Here is an 18,391-nt window from a genome sequence, read left to right as displayed (position 1 = left end):
GTATTTTGCCAAGGGAGACATCTCTGACAGCATTCATTCCAGTGGCCTACATCTTTAAACTTTTCTATGACCTTAATAGCTTTTTCAAAGAAAAAAAAAAGTTAATGAAGCCCAAGCTCTGAATCCTCTGGGAATCGATTTTAATTGTAAGGAAGAACAACTTAGATGGGCCTTGCCGACTTTTGTCCAGTCTGACTCCTTCTGCTGAAATGCAGAGAGCCCGCGGAAACCAAATGACTTCATTTGCTCTGGCACTTAAGAAGCGAATTCACTTCCATGGTGGTGAAATAAAAGGAGCCAAGTGTTTTAAATAGCCACTCCCCGAGGCCCGCCCACCCGCCCGAGTGTTTTGAGAAAAGCGCATTGTCTGCAGCTCTAGCTGGGAGCCTGCCTGACTGGCCCTCTCCCACCAGGCAGCTCCATTTCTGAAGTTGACATCTGGTTTTCTCTCTCTTCACCTGATCTGTTCCCGTATACCCGCATGCATGTAGTGGTGCACGCATGCATTCTGCACGTAGCGCGGATTTGTGACATAAAATGTGTGTGTGTTTCAAATCCCTACTGGGATAGGGGGAGGCACAAAGCTAATGGCACAAAATAAAATGTAAACACAGTAGCTGCCCCACATGCCGCCGCTGCTGGGTTTCTGTCCGATGGTGCTTTCTGGGTAGGCGTGCCTATTGTTGTGGCAGCAACAGGCGGCAGAAGTTGGGGCACCATATGGCGGATGTGGGCCTCAGATAAGCTGTCTGGTAATTTAGCTTATCAATAGCACTTTGATATGCTTCATTTTCAGATCACCCATCACTGTGGCGCTGGGGGTGTCTTAGAGGCTAACTGATTCTGAAACCACTGTGAGCGGGTGCTTCCTTTGGTGGAATCTCTTTCAATCCTTTCTCCCTGGCTGCCTTTTCATCTCAAAGCCCTTGGGAGACAATGGTGGTTAGAGTTAGAAAGAGCCCCATCAGCTGAAGGAACTGTCAGCCCCGTCTTGAAATCTGGGGCACTTAGAAGACCAATGGTATTGTCATTGAGAGAAAAACAGAACACATATACTTAATAGCATTTCACACTGGAAGAGCCAAGAAAGTCCCTTAATTCAAAGTTTGCTTTTATTGTAAATGTTGACGAGGTAAGGTTGACATTGTTCTTATTTTGGTGAAAGGTTTCTAGTTTTGTTATGCATTCAGAATACCTGCCTGATTTCCTTTCACCTTTAAATTTTACCTATAGCATAAAATGCAGAAATGATTAACATTTATATAAGTTGAAATCAGGGGACGTGCCTTCTGTGATTTGGAGGCAAGCAGCAGCTTCCATTATGTTTAGCAATTGTTAAAGTGGGAAATGCTTCTAGAATACCACTGAGGTGTGTCCAGAGAAGCTGATGCAAAACTAAATTCTCTCTCACTGGTGCTTTGACAGGGGGCTCTTGCCTGAGTTTGATTCGACTCAGGGATTCTGCACATAGTAGGTGGCTCAGTGGGAGTTGGATGGTGTGTGTGACCATGTGCTTATCACCCATGCAATCTCAATCAGCAAATACTTGTGTCCCTGATATGTGTCAGGCAGTGGGGAAGCAAGGGTGCAATTGTCTGTCCCATTCCCAGCACCCCCTGCCTGTGTGTTCTCACTCACCTTTCCAGGCTCCTCACCTTTTCTCACATTTTGACTTTTGGGTTTGTAATTCAGGAAACATGGATCCATTTACCTGGCTAATTCAGGATAGTTCTGACCCAAACCCAGGTCAGCCTCTTTCTACTTCAGCCCCAGGGAGCCTCTCTTACATCTGTGATTTCCACCTCAGCATGTGCATTGCAGCCTCCATGGAGCATTCACAGCCTGGGCACTGCCTGTGGAGACTTAGGAGGTCGGAGTTTTGATGTTTCAGTGTTTCTAAAAGGCCATGTAATAGCATCTGCTCTTGGCTGGGAACCATTGCTCTAGGTATTCTGATTTTTATCCTCAGATAGAATCAGATTAAACTTGGTCAACCTCTTCTAACTTTGAATGTGATTTTTCTCCGTTTATATTTGTGAGGCAGTATACCTAGGAACATAGACTAAATCTTTGTGGAATTCACTAAGATGTTCTCATTTTATAGAACGCTTCACAAATTCGCATGTCATCCTTATGCAAGGGCCATGCTAATCTTCTCTGTATCATTCCAATTTTAGTATATGTGCTGCTGAAGTGAGCACACTAAGATGTTCTTGGTTTTAAAAATAAGTCTGCCTAAAATAAGGTCTCACCCTTCTATGCAGGGGAAGTAATAAAATGAACCAGAACCACCTTCTCTGTGCTCTGCATTCATCTGTTACTCACCCTTTGGGAGTGTAGCAGTTGTTTCCAGATGTGATTGTAGACGTGTGTGTCAGGCGAGGGGTTTGAGGACTGAGTTCTGTTCTGGCTGCTCACAGAGGTTTTACTTTTTGAGCAGCGGGAATGCTCCAGGGGTTCCTCAGGGAGTTCCTCAGGTGGTCTGTCTTCCTTGACCCCGGAGAATGAGGGGATAAAAAGGGTGATCCTGATGGCATTCCAGGGAGGAACCTGTGAACAAACTGCCATACTTTCTGTTCTTTCTTGTCTCTTCCCTTCTTTCACCTTGGGTACTTTGAAATCCAGATGCTCCTGGTTTTCATAGTGCTGCTACTTGCCACTGAACATTTAAACATTTACAGGTGCTACTGTGTGCCAGGGATTTGGTGATTGGGAAAAGGTGGCCAGCGAATGGTGATCAGAAAAATTCTCCTGCCCTAAGAAGTTTACAGTGTAGCAAGGATAACAGGCATGTAAAGAGGTAATCACAATCCAGTGGGAAAGCTGTGTATATCATATTTCATGAATTCCAAGGTGCATATTTTTTACATACTTGAACATTTTTGAAATTGGCACACGTCTGACCATCATGGAAGGCCAGGTGGTAGTCATGCCCTGTGATGTTGCATAAATTCATCAAAGCCTGTAGAATGACTGCAGTGGAGAGGGAAAAAAACCCAGAGTCAGTAGTGAGCATTCCTGAGAATGCTCTTGTCATAGAGGGTGATAGTGTATGGACAAGCATGAATGCTGACCACTCTGAGAATTTGTTTTAGGTATTATCTTACTCAATTTATTTAGCTTATATTTTCCTTTCTGCGTATGCACAAGATTGACATAGGGCACAAAGTTTCAATATGTATAAAATTCTGTTTCTAAGTGATCAGGAAGAATTCTGGCATAATTTGTTTGGCAACAGTATTTCTTTGAAATAAAATTATGCTGCATCTTGCAGTCAGTGGTGTCTTAGGGTTGGTGAAATGTTGAAACAACATGTTTGCATCTCTAGCCAAAAGAGATCTGGGAGATTATACATTATTGACAGTGGTTGCTTTGAGGAAGTGAAGTCTTTTTTACATGTTTGCATTTTTTAGGAGTGTAGATTTCCTTATTCAATAACAGAATAAAGGGGGAAAAATTCAGTGGGGTAAGTGCTGCTGACATATCCCAAGAGCTGTGTTGCCTGGTGGTAGGACTGAGGAAAGCTTTGCAGAGGAAGAGATGTTGGAGTCCGGCCTTGAAGGAACAGAGAGGTTTTTGCCAGATGGTTATTTGGGAGTGGAGTGGGGCTTAGTTGTTAGAAAACAAACTCTGAAATATTCTCCTGAGTAATGAACTCAAACCTTACATATCAATGAAGAAGGTTTATTGCCAATAATGGGCTAGTACAAATTTGAAACTTGCTCTTGAGCAATTTGTTGAAAGGAACAAAAAGGGAGGAAGAAACTGATAGACATGAAGAGTAGACTGTTTCCTGATTTGGGTTTGGGAAAAGGCAGGATAATGTGGGTTTAAGAACACACATTTGGAGTTGGACACACCTTGGCTCAACTTGGCTCAGCAGCTACTTGCTAGTGTGACCTTGGACAAATTACTTCCTGTCTGCAAGCCTCAGTGTCCCCATCTGTAAATTTTAATAGAGGAGCTTTGTATTTACCAGACTGCATAGTATAGTAAGTGCTCAGTAAATAGCAACTTCAGATGTTACCTGGTATGCAAGATAGAGGACTTCCTGCCAAGTCAGCCTGGACAGTGACTCTTAAGGGACACCCAAAGCTGAGGCATTTGCTTAGAAGAACTGGACTTCAGGTCTCAGGCACAGGGATTGAAATCCAGGAGAGGCTGAGGCAGTCTCATGAAGCACTTGACCATTAATTGCTCTGAACCCCACTTCCCTCATTCATAAAGTAGAGGAAATCCATCAGTAAATACATAATATTTGAGGTCATTCCTTGTCAAGCGGTAGTATGAATTAAATGGAAATGCTTCAAAAAGTGGGTAGCATGGTGCAACCTCATCTATTCAAAAGAAAAACTCTTCCTTAGGTTCTTGCTTGAAAGCCACACTCCTAATGTTGGGGTTGGGTTCAAAAGTTATTCTCTAAGGTGGTGGTGTGGAACCCATCTTTTCGTAGAGAAATGATGCCTAGTGTCTTAGGCTTGCTGGCAAAACCATTGAGTAATCCCCACTGGGGTGCTGAGGGCATCAAGCTAAGGATGGCAGAGAGGTGAGGTACTTTTGCTGCCCTCATTGTGCCTTAGGCACAGGTATGGCAGGCTGCTGAGCTTCTCTGTGCCCTCAGTTTTCTCACCTGGAAAATGGGGGTGATGGTATCTACTTGGAAGGGTTGGAGTAAAGTTGAGATTGGATAAGTGCTAGCTCAGTAGGTTAGAGCTGCAGGTGTGGCTGCCTTTCAAATGCTGGCCATCCTGTTTCCACCAAGTACTCCAAGCTCCAGAATTAAAACTTTGCCCCTCTCCTAAGACTCATTTTCTCTGGGCCTTAAATATATTCAGTTAACAATTCACACTGGAGTGTTGAATGAATGGTAGGTCATCTCTTCTGACTTTGTGTTTGCATATTTAAGAGGATGTTTTTTTTAAAATTTTTTAATTTCAGCATATTATGGGGGTACAAATTTTAAGGTTTCAAATAATGCCCTTCCCCCTGCCCCCCCCACAAGTCTGAGCTTCAAGCGTGACCATCCCCCATACTGTGCACATCTCACCCATTATGTATGTATATACCCACCCCCTCCTCCCCCCTCCCACCCGCCCAATACCCCATTAATGTATTTCCTATGTATCCACTTAGGTGCTGCTCAGTTAATACCAGTTTGCTAGTGAGTACATGTGGTGCTTGTTTCTCCATTCTTGGGATACTTCACTTAGTAATATGGGTTCCAGCTCTATCCAGGAAAAAATACAAGATGTGCTATATCACCGTTGTTTCTTAGAGCTGAATAGTACTCCATGGTATACATATACCACATTTTATTAATCCACTCATGAATTAATGGGCACTTGGGTTGTTTCCACAGCTTTGCAATTGTGAATTGTGCTGCTATAAACATTCGAGTGCAGGTGTCTTTTTTGTAGAGTGTCCTTTGGTCTTTTGGGTAGATGCCCAGTAGTGGAATTGCTGGATCAAATGGTAGATACACTTGTATCGCTTTAAGGTATCTCCATATTGCTTTCCACAGAGGTTGGACTAGTTTGCAGTCCCACCAGCAGTGTAGGAGTGTTCATCTCTCTCCGCATCCACGCCAACATCTATTGTCTTGGGGCTTTTTGATAAAGGCCATTCTTACTGGAAATAAGTGCTATCTCATTGTAGTTTTGATTTGCATTTCTCTGTTGATTAGAGATGTTGAACATTTTTTCATATGTTTGGTAGCCATTATTCTGTAGAAGGCTGAAGCAGGATCCACAGCTTTCACCTCTCACAAAAATCAACTCATGCTGGATAACAGACTTAAACCCAAGGTATGAAACTATTAGAATTCTAGAGGAAAATGTTGGAAACACTCTCCTAGACATCGGCCTAGGCAAAGAATTTATGAAGAAGACCCCAAAGGCAATCACAGCAGCAACAAAAACAAATAAATGGGACATGATCAAACTAAAAAGCTTCTGCACTGCCAAAGAAATAGTCATGAAACAGCCTACAGAATGGGAGAAAATTTTCACATCCTACACATCTGATAAGGGGCTGATAACTAGATTCTACTTAGAACTCACGAAAATCAGCAAGAGAAAAATCAAACAACCATATCAAAAAGTGGGCAAAGGACATGAACAGAAACTTTTCTAAAGAAGGGAATGTTTGTTAACTCAAGTTCAGTGTCTAACTCCAAGTACTTCCTGGGTCGTTGAGCTGAATTCTTTCTGGAAGTTGGTGGGCAGAAACTTGTGTTTTCAAAGTCAGCTGCCCTAAGCCGGTCCTGCGGCACACAGATTCCCAGCTACACTTAAGGGTGTGTCACTGTCCCTGTGTTTTTAGATGTTGGCCACTCCCGGTGACTGGTCTGAGCAGTTAAGATTGCTTTGTGTGAGCCCGGGCCAGGGACCACCTGCATTTTATTGACATCTTTTCCGGTTGTCTCTCAAGCAGTGTGTACGGAACTGTGTGTGTTAATCTGGTTTACCAGTTATAAATTAAAAATTATAAATTGTTGATGGAGGAGAGTAGTCTGGTTGGGGAGAGAGGGTTTTAGGGAGAGGCAGGCAGACAGTTGACAAGCAGAGAAAGATAGATTTAAAAATACTGATTCACAACCCTGTGAGTCTTCTGAAAGCACTGGATTATATACTTTAAAAGGGTAAATTTTGTGGTATGTGAATTAAATATCATTTTAAAAAAAACCCCTGAATCTAGTTAACACTGAACAGCATCTTTCTGTGCCCATCGTGGTATCCCCAGCACTCTGTATGGATTTTTTTTTGGTGGTCTAGCAATTAAGACTGATATTTAGACCTAATGAGAAGAGTTTATGTTTCTACTAGTTCATTAGTTTTAGTGAGGAGCCAGGCAAAAACATATAGCTCGTTTCAAAGACATCCATTAGAAATATTTAAAATGTAAGATGTTTTTACTTTAGGGAAAATGAGTTTCAGTAATGTGCAATGACTTGCTCTAATGGTAAATGCTTACCGTGTTAACCATTCTTGTGGCTTACACGTTAATCCAAGAACTAAATCATAAAGGACACACTTTAGGAGGATCGTGAAGAAGAGACACCTGGAAGGCTGTAAATCAAGCATTGAATCTGATTAGTAAATTGACATAAGATGGGGGGAAAAAATCAACCCAGACTGGGGTTGATTTATACCTTGAGTTTCAGCCTCTGCTCCATCCAGTTTTTTAAAAAATTTTAACTTGACCTTTTTTGTCCCTGTGTCTTCTCACCAGATCCTGACTGCCTTCTTCATATTGACTGTTTGTGGCAGTTTTTTCCATTTTTATTTTTTAAAGGGTTGTGCTATATTGTTGCTCGTGGCTATGTATTAGTTTGCCTGGCATAGTCCTAGTTTATGCTTCTTGTCTTGGCATAATCCTTAATGGCACCTTCTTTTACTCTCAAAACGTCCCAGTTTGGGTGATAAGTTATATGGTCATTCTGCCAACAGGAAACTGTTGAACAGGAAACTGGCAGACTCCCTTTAAGCAGAATGGAGAGAGAATCCTGGGCAGGAGGCCTTCATGGTAACCCTAATACTGAGCTTATGGCAGTGTTATTCTTTTTTTTTTTTTTTTTTTTTTTTTGAGACAGAGTCTCGCTTTCTTGCCTAGGCTAGAGTGAGTGCCGTGGCGTCAGCCTAGCTCACAGCAACCTCAAACTCCTGGGCTCAAGCGATCCTCCTGCCTCAGCCTCCCGAGTAGCTGGGACTACAGGCATGAGCCACCATGCCCGGCTGATTTTTATATATATTAGTTGGCCAATTAATTTCTTTCTATATTTTTTTATGGTAGAGACGGGGTCTCGCTCAGGCTGGTTTTGAACTCCTGACCTTGAGCAATCCGCCCGCCTCGGCCTCCCAGAGTGCTAGGATTACAGGCGTGAGCCACCGCGCCCGGCCCGGCAGTGTTATTCTTGAAGGGTTGTCCCAGGCTGTTTCTGAGGCCAGAACGACAACTGGGGGGGGGGGGATTTCAGAAAACACCCTTTGCCTATAAATCTGTATTATTTCATCCAAATTGTTTCAAACCTTGTGCTATTCTGTGGATCGATTCATAAGTATTTTTTTAAAAAAGTTTCTCATCATTCATAGGAGTGATTCAGCATTGGTTCATTTCCTCTTAGACCAACAAAGTTTAATTTAGAAAGAAGTTTTTCCCAGTGGGATTCTAAAAGGTTTGTGCTGTATGAAATTTGGGAGTTTTAGAAATTTTAGATCCTGCTCTCTTGATATTCTTAGGTTTCAAACTCACCTTTGTTCATGGGGAAGACTATTTAATGACGTCCTATGGTGTACCTAAATGGATAGGGCAGGGAAAATTGGGTGGAAGTTCAGAAATTTTAAAAGGAATTTTAGGCGGGGCGCATTGGCTCATGCCTATAATCCTAGCACTCTGGGAGGCCCAGGCAGGAGGATCGCTCAAGGTTAGGAGTTCGAAACCAGCCTGAGCAAGAGTGAAACCCTGTCTCTACTAAAAATAGAAAGAAATTAATTGGATAACTAAAAATATGTAGAAAAAATTAGCCGGGCATGGTGGTGCATGCCTGTAGTCCCAGCTACTCAAGAGGCTGAGGCAGAAGGATTGCTTGAGTCCAGGAGTTTGAGGTTGCTGTGAGTTAGGCTGACGCCACGGCACTCGTCTTACAAAAAAAAAAATTTAGTGCTTTACCTAAAACCAAAAATAATGGTAATCACCTGGCTCAGTTCTCAGTGGTTCTTTTGACACCACTATTTAGTTATTTTATCATGTGCCTTATGGGTAGGAGCAGAGGTGTTCAGTGCAATGTAGTGTCTTCCAGGTCTAGCTAAATAGTGGCCTCTAGACTTTGCCATTGAGAGATCATTTAAGGAACTGCTGCTTTGCTGAGGTGATTCACTGCAAGAAGGCATTTGAGGTTCCTGTAGGTAGGTGCTAGAATCTTGGTCCCTCCACTTCCAACTGGTATGGAAGGCAGGCTTTGTAGAGAAGCCTCTGCTGTTGTCTGTCCCTGTGATCTTGGGTAAGTCACTTGAAAATCTTTGGTTTCCCTTTCTGGGAAGATTGTGCTGCCTTCCCTTTGCTCCTCTAGCCTGTTTTTGTGCTTTGCTTTAGGTTAAAGAGATAAAATGTATGAGCCTAGGAGCCTTTAGGCAGAAAGGTCCTGGGGAACTGCATTGTTCTGGGCTATCCCACCCTTAACCCTTGAGCTCCCCTCTCAAAGCCAGGTTTTGTGGAGGAGGAACAGTACTACTGAGTTCACTCCCTAACTTTTACTTTTAGTTGTACAAGTTCCTGGGCCTCTGTGGGAGAATTTGCATGGGAAGGGAAGTCTGACAGCCCAGGTTCTGTCTTAAGCCCATTCTTCAGAATTACCTCATTTAAACTTAAGAGCTCTGTTTGTAGTTGAGGCAGGTGAAGCTCAGAGAGGTTTAGTGACCTGCCCAAGGTCACACAGCCAAACTATGAAACCAATTCCAAGATTTGTGGGACTAGTGCTGTCAGGCTAACAAAGGACTGCAAATTAAGCCACCTATCAGGTCTTACTGTGTCTTTTGAATGGAGTGATGGTAGATTGTGACATTGAAACAAAGGTAGACTTCTCATTTAGTGTATTTGTCCAGAAAAGAGAGGACACAATACTTTGTTTCATTTTCTTGGTGGCCTCTTATACTCTATCTTCAATACTACCTGCTGCTAAGGTCCTAAAAAGTTGAATGTGACCCAGTTGAGCCTTTCAGAGGGGACTTGTTCTACCCTTGTCATTTGTCATGTTGGAAAAGGGCAGAATTCACCTCTCGCTTGGGGTTTCAGTTCTCAAAAACTGTGGGGACCAGGACCCCTCATACCCTGCTGAGTTATGGCAGCCTTTGAGAATATAAGACAGGACTACTGGTGCTGGGGCAGTCCAGTGGCTGCCTGGGTGGGTGGGTAGGTGGAGGTGGGGGCTGATGTGATTTGGAAACTTGGAGCCAGACCTGCCAGTTTATCTGGTTTTGCTTCGGAATGTGCTTTGTTGGCAGCCAGTCAGAATAAGTTAGCCCCATCCACCACTGGAAGGCCTGGATATGGAAATGGCCTTTTACTGGGGATGGGGTTTGGGCAGATGACCTTGACTTCATTCCTTGATCCTGGGAGTGCTTGGGACCCTGCAAGATGGGGTGAATTTCTCTCCTCCCCACTCAGATGCCCCCCCTGGAAAATTTGTCTTAGCCCATGACATGTGATGGGCAGAGATGGGTGGTGGGCAAAGAGAGTTACCTTCATAATCCAGCTTCTAAAAAAGACATTGGGGCTTTGAGATGGGTTGCTCATGGGGTTGGTATCCATCTTTTTTCTTTTTTTTGAGACAGAGTCTCACTCTTTTGCCTGGGCTGCTAGAGTGCCGTGGCATCAGCCTAGCTCACAGCAACCTCAAACTCCTGGGCTCAAGCGATCCTTCTGCCTTAGCCTCCTGAGTAGCTGGGACTACAGGCATGCGCCACCATGCCTGGCTAATTTTTTCTATATATTTTTAGTTGTCCAATTAATTTCTTTCTATTTTTAGTAGAGACAGGGTCTCACTCTTGCTCAGGCTGGTTTCGAACTCCTAACCTTGAGCTATCCACCCACCTTGGCCTCTCAGAATGCTAGGATTACAGGCATGAGCCACCTTGCCTGGCCTTGGTATCCATCTTTTACACCTTGGTTAGATTTTGCCGGGAGAAAGTGGGCTGGTTGAGATTGTTTTTCTTCCTGACCACCTAGTTCTGGTGACTCTGAGCTAACATGTGTTGTGGTCTTGATCGCCAGTTTCTGGGGCTTGCGCCCTTGCCTTCCCCTCCTTCCCTGTACTCACTTGGCACCTTCTTGGCCTTCATATGTCTTTTAGATTCTTTGTAGGTACTTCTGCTGTTGGCTGTTTTGGTGTTGCTGTAACGGTACGGTTCTCTATGGTGCTTGACATGTTTAGCACAGTAGCCTAAAAGCACAGCTTTGAGGTCAGGTCCTGGTTCCAGACCCAGTTCTGCTTGAGTGATCTTGAGTGAGTCATCTATTCTCTCTGGGCCTCTGTTTCCTCATCTGCAAAATGGAGAAAATAATAGTACTGCTCTGGGTGTGAGTTTAAATTTAATACAGTCCGTGGCCCACAGTGAACCTCTCTGTTGGGTCCCCCCAACCCACTCAGAAGTCTCCTGCTTCCTCCACCCTGCAGTTCGTGGTCCAACATCCCGAGGGCTTCGTCCCAACCAAAGCGGACTGGTTGACAGCTCATTTATTTGCTTTTTCATCTTCCTCTGTTGGGTTTGGTTTTAAGCTTTTTCCCAGCTTCCCTTCTAGGTGGATTTCCTGCTCTGTTGTTTTTCTCTCCCTTTTTCTTCAGGCAGTTTCCCTTTTGCTTTCCTGTTTTCTGCTGCCCCACCCCAAAACACACACTCACACACCCCTCCCCCCTCTACTTTTCACCCTCTTTTCTGCTCTTATCACTTTGAGATCTTAGAGACTCTACTCCTGCAATTCCCTAGGTTTCACCAAAAATGGTCATCAGAAAAGCATCGCTCCTGCTCCCTTCAACACTGGGTTGAATCTTCTGGCTTACACAGTTGCCAGTGCTCCTAAGAGTTGTTACTATTTTGGTGAGACATAACTCATTCTGGTTCTCATTATGCTTATGAACTTGTGGAATTACACATTTTCTCCACTTGGCTTATCTGTCTGACTTTGGGCAACCTCTTTAATCTTTCTGAACCCCAGTTTCCTTACCTGTGGAATGGGCATAGTAGTGCCTTTCTTCCTTACAGGTTATAGTGCGGGTTCAATGAGGGTTAGCGCAGTGTCTGGCAGAGAAGTGTCTCATATTAGCTGCCGATTCTAATTATTATTGTGACTGCCATCATCCAGCAGCTGTGAATTAGAGTGCCAGGTACCTTTCTTTCTGAAGGAGGGGGTCAGGGACAGTGTCATGTTTTTATTTTTTGTAGATTTTTCAGTGCTTTTATTATAGTAAAATTTAGTATAGGCCTGGCGAGGTGGCTCACGCCTGTAATCCTAGCTCTCTGGGAGGCCGAGGCGGGCGGATTGCTCAAGGTCAGGAGTTCGAAACCAGCCTGAGCAAGAGCTGGGACCCCGTCTCTACTAAAAATAGAAAAAAATTTAATTGGCCAACCAATATATATAGAAAAAATCAGCCGGGCATGGTGGCGCATGCCTGTAGTCCCAGCTACTCGAGAGGCTGAGGCAGAAGGATTGCTTGAGCCCAGGAGTTTGAGGTTGCTGTGAGCTAGGCTGATGCCACGGCACTCACTCTAGCCTGGGCAACAGAGTGAGACTCTGTCCCAAAAAAAAAAAAAAAAAAAAATTTTAGTATAGTTTAGTATAGTAGAGAGCCGTGAACTCCCCGTACCCTCATCACTCAGCAGCAGCCATCAGGTCATAGCTATTCTTGTTTTCTCTAAACTTCTGGCTCTCTTCCCGCCAGCTTATTTGGAAGCAGTCCTAGGTGTCATCCCATTTCATCTGTAAATTTTTCAGTATGGACTCTATTTTTAAAAAACACCAGCTGCAATGTCATTATCACACCAGCACTTCAGTAATAATTCCTTAATATCAAATATCTAGTCACTGTTCAGATTTCCTTGATTGTCTCATAAATGTTTTCTCATAGTTGATTTTTTTCAGATCAGGGTCCAAACAAGATCAACAGGTTATATTTGGTTGCTGTGTTTCTTAAAACTCTTTAATCTAGAGATCTCTCCTCCTTTTTTTTTTTCTTTCTTGTAATTGATTTGTTATAAAAAGTCCCATTGTTTCAGTTGCAGACTTTCCCTCATTCTGGGTTTTGCAGTGGCATCCCCATGGTGCTATTTATCCTGTTTCCTTATTCTCCGCGTCTCCTATCAATGGGAATTTAGATCTAGAAGCTTGATTTAATTCAGGTTTAATATTTTTGTGTTTTGTTTCAACAGTAATATTTCATAATGGGTGTTCTACTAGTAGGCACACAATGTCCAGTTGTCTTTTTCTGTGATGTTAGCACCATTGATTGATGATTGCTGCCTGTTTCAGTTATTTCATGTGGGCTTTGCAAACTGGTAATATTCCAGTTATCTAATTCCTTCCTTTTTAGAGAAACACTCTCTCATCAACTATTTGGTTAACCTGGCACACAGTTTGTACAGGAAAGACATTTTTGTTGTTGTTTTCTGGTTTTTTGTTTGCATATCCTTATGCCATCGTGGGTTTTAAACTATTGGATGTGTTTGAATCCATTGTAGTTCCTCCTCTCACCATGCTCAAATTGCCCTCTCATTTGCCACTTACGCACTTGCGCATATCACATTGTTTTTTCCTCCCTTAAGAAAAAGACCAAACTGAAGGGTTACCCGTGGATGCTTCATGGTTTGACTTGCCTACTGAAGGCCATACATAGCTCACTCTAATTTAGGCTTCACAGAGGACTTCAGTCAGTGCCTTCACTCATGTCTAACCTATGGTTTGTTCTCCTTCTTGTGTCCATAACAGGGACATGAGAGATGTTTTTGTCTTATTATCACTGGGAGCTGTTCAGACTGTGAGTTATATTTTGGTGATATTGTTGGGGCCATTTACGCACATCTGTTTGAATAAATACCAGTTGAATTAAGCTCTGTACTTTCCCCTAAAATGTGTTTTTTTTTTTTTTTTTTTTTTTTTTTGAGACAGAGTCTCACTCTGTTGCCCAGGCTAGAGTGAGTGCCGTGGCGTCAGCCTAGCTCACAGCAACCTCAAACTCTTGGGCTCAAGCCATCCTTCTGCCTCAGCCTCCCGAGTAGCTGGGACTACAGGCATGCGCCACCATGCCTGGCTAATTTTTTCTCTATATATTAGTTGGCCAAATAATTTCTTTCTATTTTTAGTAGAGACGGGGTCCCAGCTCTTGCTCAGGCTGGTTTTGAACTCCTGACCTCGAGCAATCCACCCGCCTCGGCCTCCCAGAGTGCTAGGATTACAGGCGTGAGCCACCATGCCCGGCACCCCCAAAATGTTTAAAACAGAGTTTATTTAATGTCCGGGTCATTTAAAGAATTCATCATTAATCCATTATTTTTATAAACGGAAAAAAGTTAAAGATTTGTAGTTGTAGGCAGATTTATGCATTGGCGTCCTTGTTGGCACATGGCTATTGTTATGTTGCGGTAGGAATACAAGCCTGTAAGGCTAAGATGAGTCTTTTTTGTTGAACAAGTCTGCTGTTAAACTTATTTTTAGTAATTTCTGTCTTTGCTTCTTGGAAATTGTTGTATGCCCATGTTGGTGCATCACAGAGTATGCACTTAGGGGGAAAAAAAAAGGGCTCATTTTAAAGACAAGCTTTAACACTTTCTTCGGAGGCTCCATTCAGGCTTGGAGTTTCAGCTTCACTAGTACTTTTTTTGTTTTGTTGGTGGAACAAAGCCGTGTGCGTTCCCAGTCCAGCCAGCACAGCCTCACGACAGCCTGAGTGGAATAGTCCCGAAATTATCATCGTTCCCGAAACCGCTGAGAAATTAACCAGCATCCTGGCCTGTGAAATTTTGGATACACATTTAATGCCCCTCACCCCCACCCGGGCCGCTTCCTTTAATGGTTCCTCTGTATGAAGGAAAGTGCAGTATTGTAGGGGATTGCTCCCTCCCCTTTCCTCCTGTGGGCACGGAGAGCAGGGGAAGAGCCCTGTCATTCACAGGGCAGGCCTCTGTGCCCCGAGGTAAACTCCGTTTCACAAAGGGAATTTTCATTATGGCCCTGTGGCTCCCGGGCAGAGTGGAGGCTTCGGGAGGCAAGTGGTAAAAGCTACCAGAGAAAAAGCTGGACGGGAGCCACTGACGTCATGCCAGTAAATCTGCCGGAGGAGCCGCCGAGCAGCGCCTGCCAGCCAGCCCCTGCACTTTGGCCTTGCCTGGTCAACTGTGCTCGCTGCTTCCTCCGCCCCCACCCTCCCCAGAGCGGCCTGCGTGCTTGTGTCCTTGTTTTCCCCTTTCCCTGTGTGCGACTGGGCATGTGTTGAAACCTGTAAACGCTTTTGAAAACCATCCCTGAAACTGGTCCTTGTGCTTAACGTTTTGTGTTGGGGTGGAGTAACGAGAACCTCAGGATCTGTGGGTGGGGGGGGACTTGAAAACTTTTCCCTAGTGGGGACTTATTTTGTGAAGAATAAATCCCTGGGACGTCACGGGGTGCAGCCAGAGGTGCCAGCTTCTGACACCGAGTACTTTTAGAGAGCTTTGCTCTTAAGTTCGGGGCTGTGTGTGTGTGTGTGCATGCACCTGTGTGCACGCCTGTGTGCCTGTGTGTGTGTGTGTGTGTGTGTGTGTGTGTGTGTGTGTGTGTGCGCACGCACGGGGAAACAGAAAGCGGGTCAGAGCATGGGTGGAAATACAGACTTGCAGTCGTCCAGCAGAGGATGATTTAAGAAGAATGAGTTCCAACGCAAGTCCTTTTTTCCCCCATTACTCATTGGTCAGCTCCCTCTGAACTCTACCCGGTTCGCAGCTGTAACAGTTAAATCTCTAGCTCCATGCTTCTGTACATCTTGGGTACTCAAAGTCACAGCCCCAGATGGGCCTGAATTAAAATACTGCTGTGCTAAATCTATTTTTACATCTAGGGGAATGACATCTAAAAATAAACCTTATCCCACCTGTTATCCACTTTTGGGAGGTTTGGACGCTGTCAAGTCGCAGCCCATGGAGTAAGCTTTGATGACGGCTTCCCACGTGATGTCCACATTCCACTTTCCCTGTGATCGGCATGATGTTTTCATTGTTTCAGTAACTGATGTCCCCCTGTTTATTTCGCTGTGAATATTCATTCGCAAATAAGAATAAAGCACAGGTTCAGATTGGTTTTTGAAGTTCCTGAGTCTTAGGGTCAGAAACATATTAAAAGCAGTATCTTATCCATGAATCATGAGATGAGTCAGTTCCTGAAACCACTACAAGCCTCATAGTTCTTGGCTACAAGCAAAAGCAGGAAATCCAGGCTTCAATAACTTCCTTTCCCAGTCCTGGCTATAGCTGCGTTGGTGGTTAGGTTCTGCTGCCTGCCTTTGTAAGCGGTAGGAAGATGTATGTTTGAGGAACAAAGGCGCTCGAGTCAATTTACTGAAACTGTTTATAATTTGTGGTCTTCGTCTGAATGTCAGGCTACATTGGCACACCCTGCTTTGCTGTACAGCCCTGCACAGCTTGACCAGGAAAGGCGGCAGGCTGAGTCCGGGGAAGTGCCCAGCAAACACATGGCAGATGTTTCAAGGGGCTTTAGTGTTCCATGGAATCCTGAAACTTGGGGCATGCAAGCAGACACTAGGCAGAAAGCTCTGGATTCCATATGTATAGCTGAACTATCGACTTCTTTTGTTTGTACTCCCAGTTGAGAGAGGACAGAAGAGACAGGGAGAGAAGAGAGAGCAAACTAACCCGTTGGCCTGCCAGACTGTCAAGCTCTTGCCTGGTTCTTGCTTTTACTTGCAATTTACTTCCTTGTACGGGGTCTTTTGTGTGTATGGGAGGGGTTGGGGTAGTGATATTCCTTTTGTAGTGTTTCAAGCCAGTCTTCCTGACTTCAAGATCAATTTGATAATTGTTTTATTAAACATTTTAAAGAGTAACAGAAACATATGAAGTTGTCTCCCCATTTACATTGGGTCTGCTGCAGCTCATATTAATATTTCTCCCTCAGGAGCAGTGGCTACTTTGTATATGTTCTCAAGTCAGAGCAGACTTCTGTCTGTGTGGAGTTGGGACTCACCGTGTTGCTTTTTGCTCACTCATGAATTTATGGGCTTTTTTGAGCCTGAAAAAAAATTAAAATTGAGAGTGACTCGTTTTCATTGATCAACTCTTAAGTTCTTTTCCTATGCTAATTGGTATTAGCTAGATGTGGGATTTGAGGAAATAAGACTGAAAGGAGACCCTTTTCCCCTCCACTCTAGGGTTTATATGAAGTTGTTGGAAGTTCTGATAGAAAGAAGTCTAAAAATAGAGTGGGTAGACAAGACAATGTGAAAAGACACTAAGAAAGATGGAATAAAAATTTGAGATGATGAGCCGTTGTATATTGAAGCTGTCTTTTAAATTGAGCTTGTTTTCAATTCATAGCTGGCAATAGCTCGGAAAGGTCAAGTTCTGTTTCAGCCTTTGTAAAGAATAAAATAAAACCGAATGCAAAAGTTTGCCTGGCTTTTTAATGAAGCATGACCAATTCAGCGCACAGCCAGGCTGGCAAGTGCCACTTCGTTCTTACTTGTTGTTTGTATTTTGTGTTTGGGTAATTTTCTGTTCAACTACAATCCAGACTAAAAGGTTCTGATAAGCTGTTAAGAAAGTCAGGCTTATATTAATTTTAGAAGTTTGACTGGGATTCATAATTTCCGACCTTGGTTTTCCAGATTTCAGGCTGGCACAAAAACCCCGTAGTCTTAGGTAAGTTTGTTCGGAAATCTCTGTGAAAATATATTCCTCTTATTAACATGTGAAGAGTTGCTGTCTAAACTGGGAAGAGATTTTTCTTTATGTTGCGAGAGGTATAAATCCAATTATTTTTATTTGTCTTTCATTGATCTGAGAGTTAACTTCTTTTTTATGTAGATTGCAGTCTGGGATTAGAGAATGAATCTTGAATTGCTTACTGTCTCTGGACCAAGTGGTTCGGGGCTGGGGATTGATTCATTAATTAAAATCAATGTAAATGGATTTGTAAGCCTCCTGTAACAGATTATCTTATTAGCAACCACACAGAGCAGCCCATGATCTGTGAGGAATGTGCTTGTTGCCTTAGGTGAAATAGACCCAGACTGATGGACTCCTTGGGGCCACATTATGAAAAACCCAGTGGCCTGTGTAAGTAAGGGGCCTCACTTAACCTTTACACTGAACAGATTCTTCCTATGGATGGCAAAGGACTTTATTTTCTGAGTCTGCCCCAGAAGGCTGGAGATGCATTTATGTGTTGTGTTGTGTGTGTCTGTGCTGTGTGTTCCTGTGTCTCCCTTACCCTTGCATTCGTGCTCTCCGCGACCTTTCCATGTTGTTGGCCAGGTTCTGCCCCTTCCCTAGCAAGCTTCCTGCCGAGAACCCTCTTCTAAAGAAAAGAGGAGGAACTAGAAATAAATTCCTATTTTATAACAGCAAAATGCCTTTTTTCTCCAACCCAAGCAACCAACAGGCAAGCTAGAAAGAAGACATTTTTATTTTTTTATGTGAGGATCTGGCTGTACAGCTGTGCTTCCTTGGAGTGATGATAAGAAGGCGAGATGATACCTTTGGAAAACCTTGTGGCTTTGACAAAGGTCAGAGTTCATTCAGCTGCTGTCATTCATATTGTTATTTTTTGTAATTGTGCAAGACAGGTAGATACTTTCTCTAGTAAGACCAGCTCACCCACCTTTTCTCTGATGTTTGGATCAAAGGAGAGGCGT

At 43.6% G+C, this 18,391-nt stretch overlaps 1 protein-coding gene and 1 non-coding gene across 9 annotated transcripts in view; one reads left to right on the top strand and one right to left on the bottom strand.

Annotated features, from left to right (window-relative positions):
• TEAD1 (TEA domain transcription factor 1) overlaps nt 1–18,391 on the top strand; it is a 261,349-nt gene that overhangs the window by 5,704 nt on the left and 237,254 nt on the right. The gene's annotated exons all lie outside the window — the stretch shown is intronic.
• Nucleotides 2,095–2,201, bottom strand: LOC142870733 (U6 spliceosomal RNA). Its single transcript, XR_012919078.1, has one exon. It is a non-coding gene; the product is annotated as a U6 spliceosomal RNA (small nuclear RNA).

This window comes from Microcebus murinus, chromosome 4, assembly GCF_040939455.1.
Source record: "Microcebus murinus isolate Inina chromosome 4, M.murinus_Inina_mat1.0, whole genome shotgun sequence".
NCBI classification, from domain to species: Eukaryota; Metazoa; Chordata; class Mammalia; order Primates; family Cheirogaleidae; genus Microcebus; species Microcebus murinus.
Note: the sequence above shows the minus strand (reverse complement) of the source record. Positions and strands in the feature narration are given on the sequence as shown.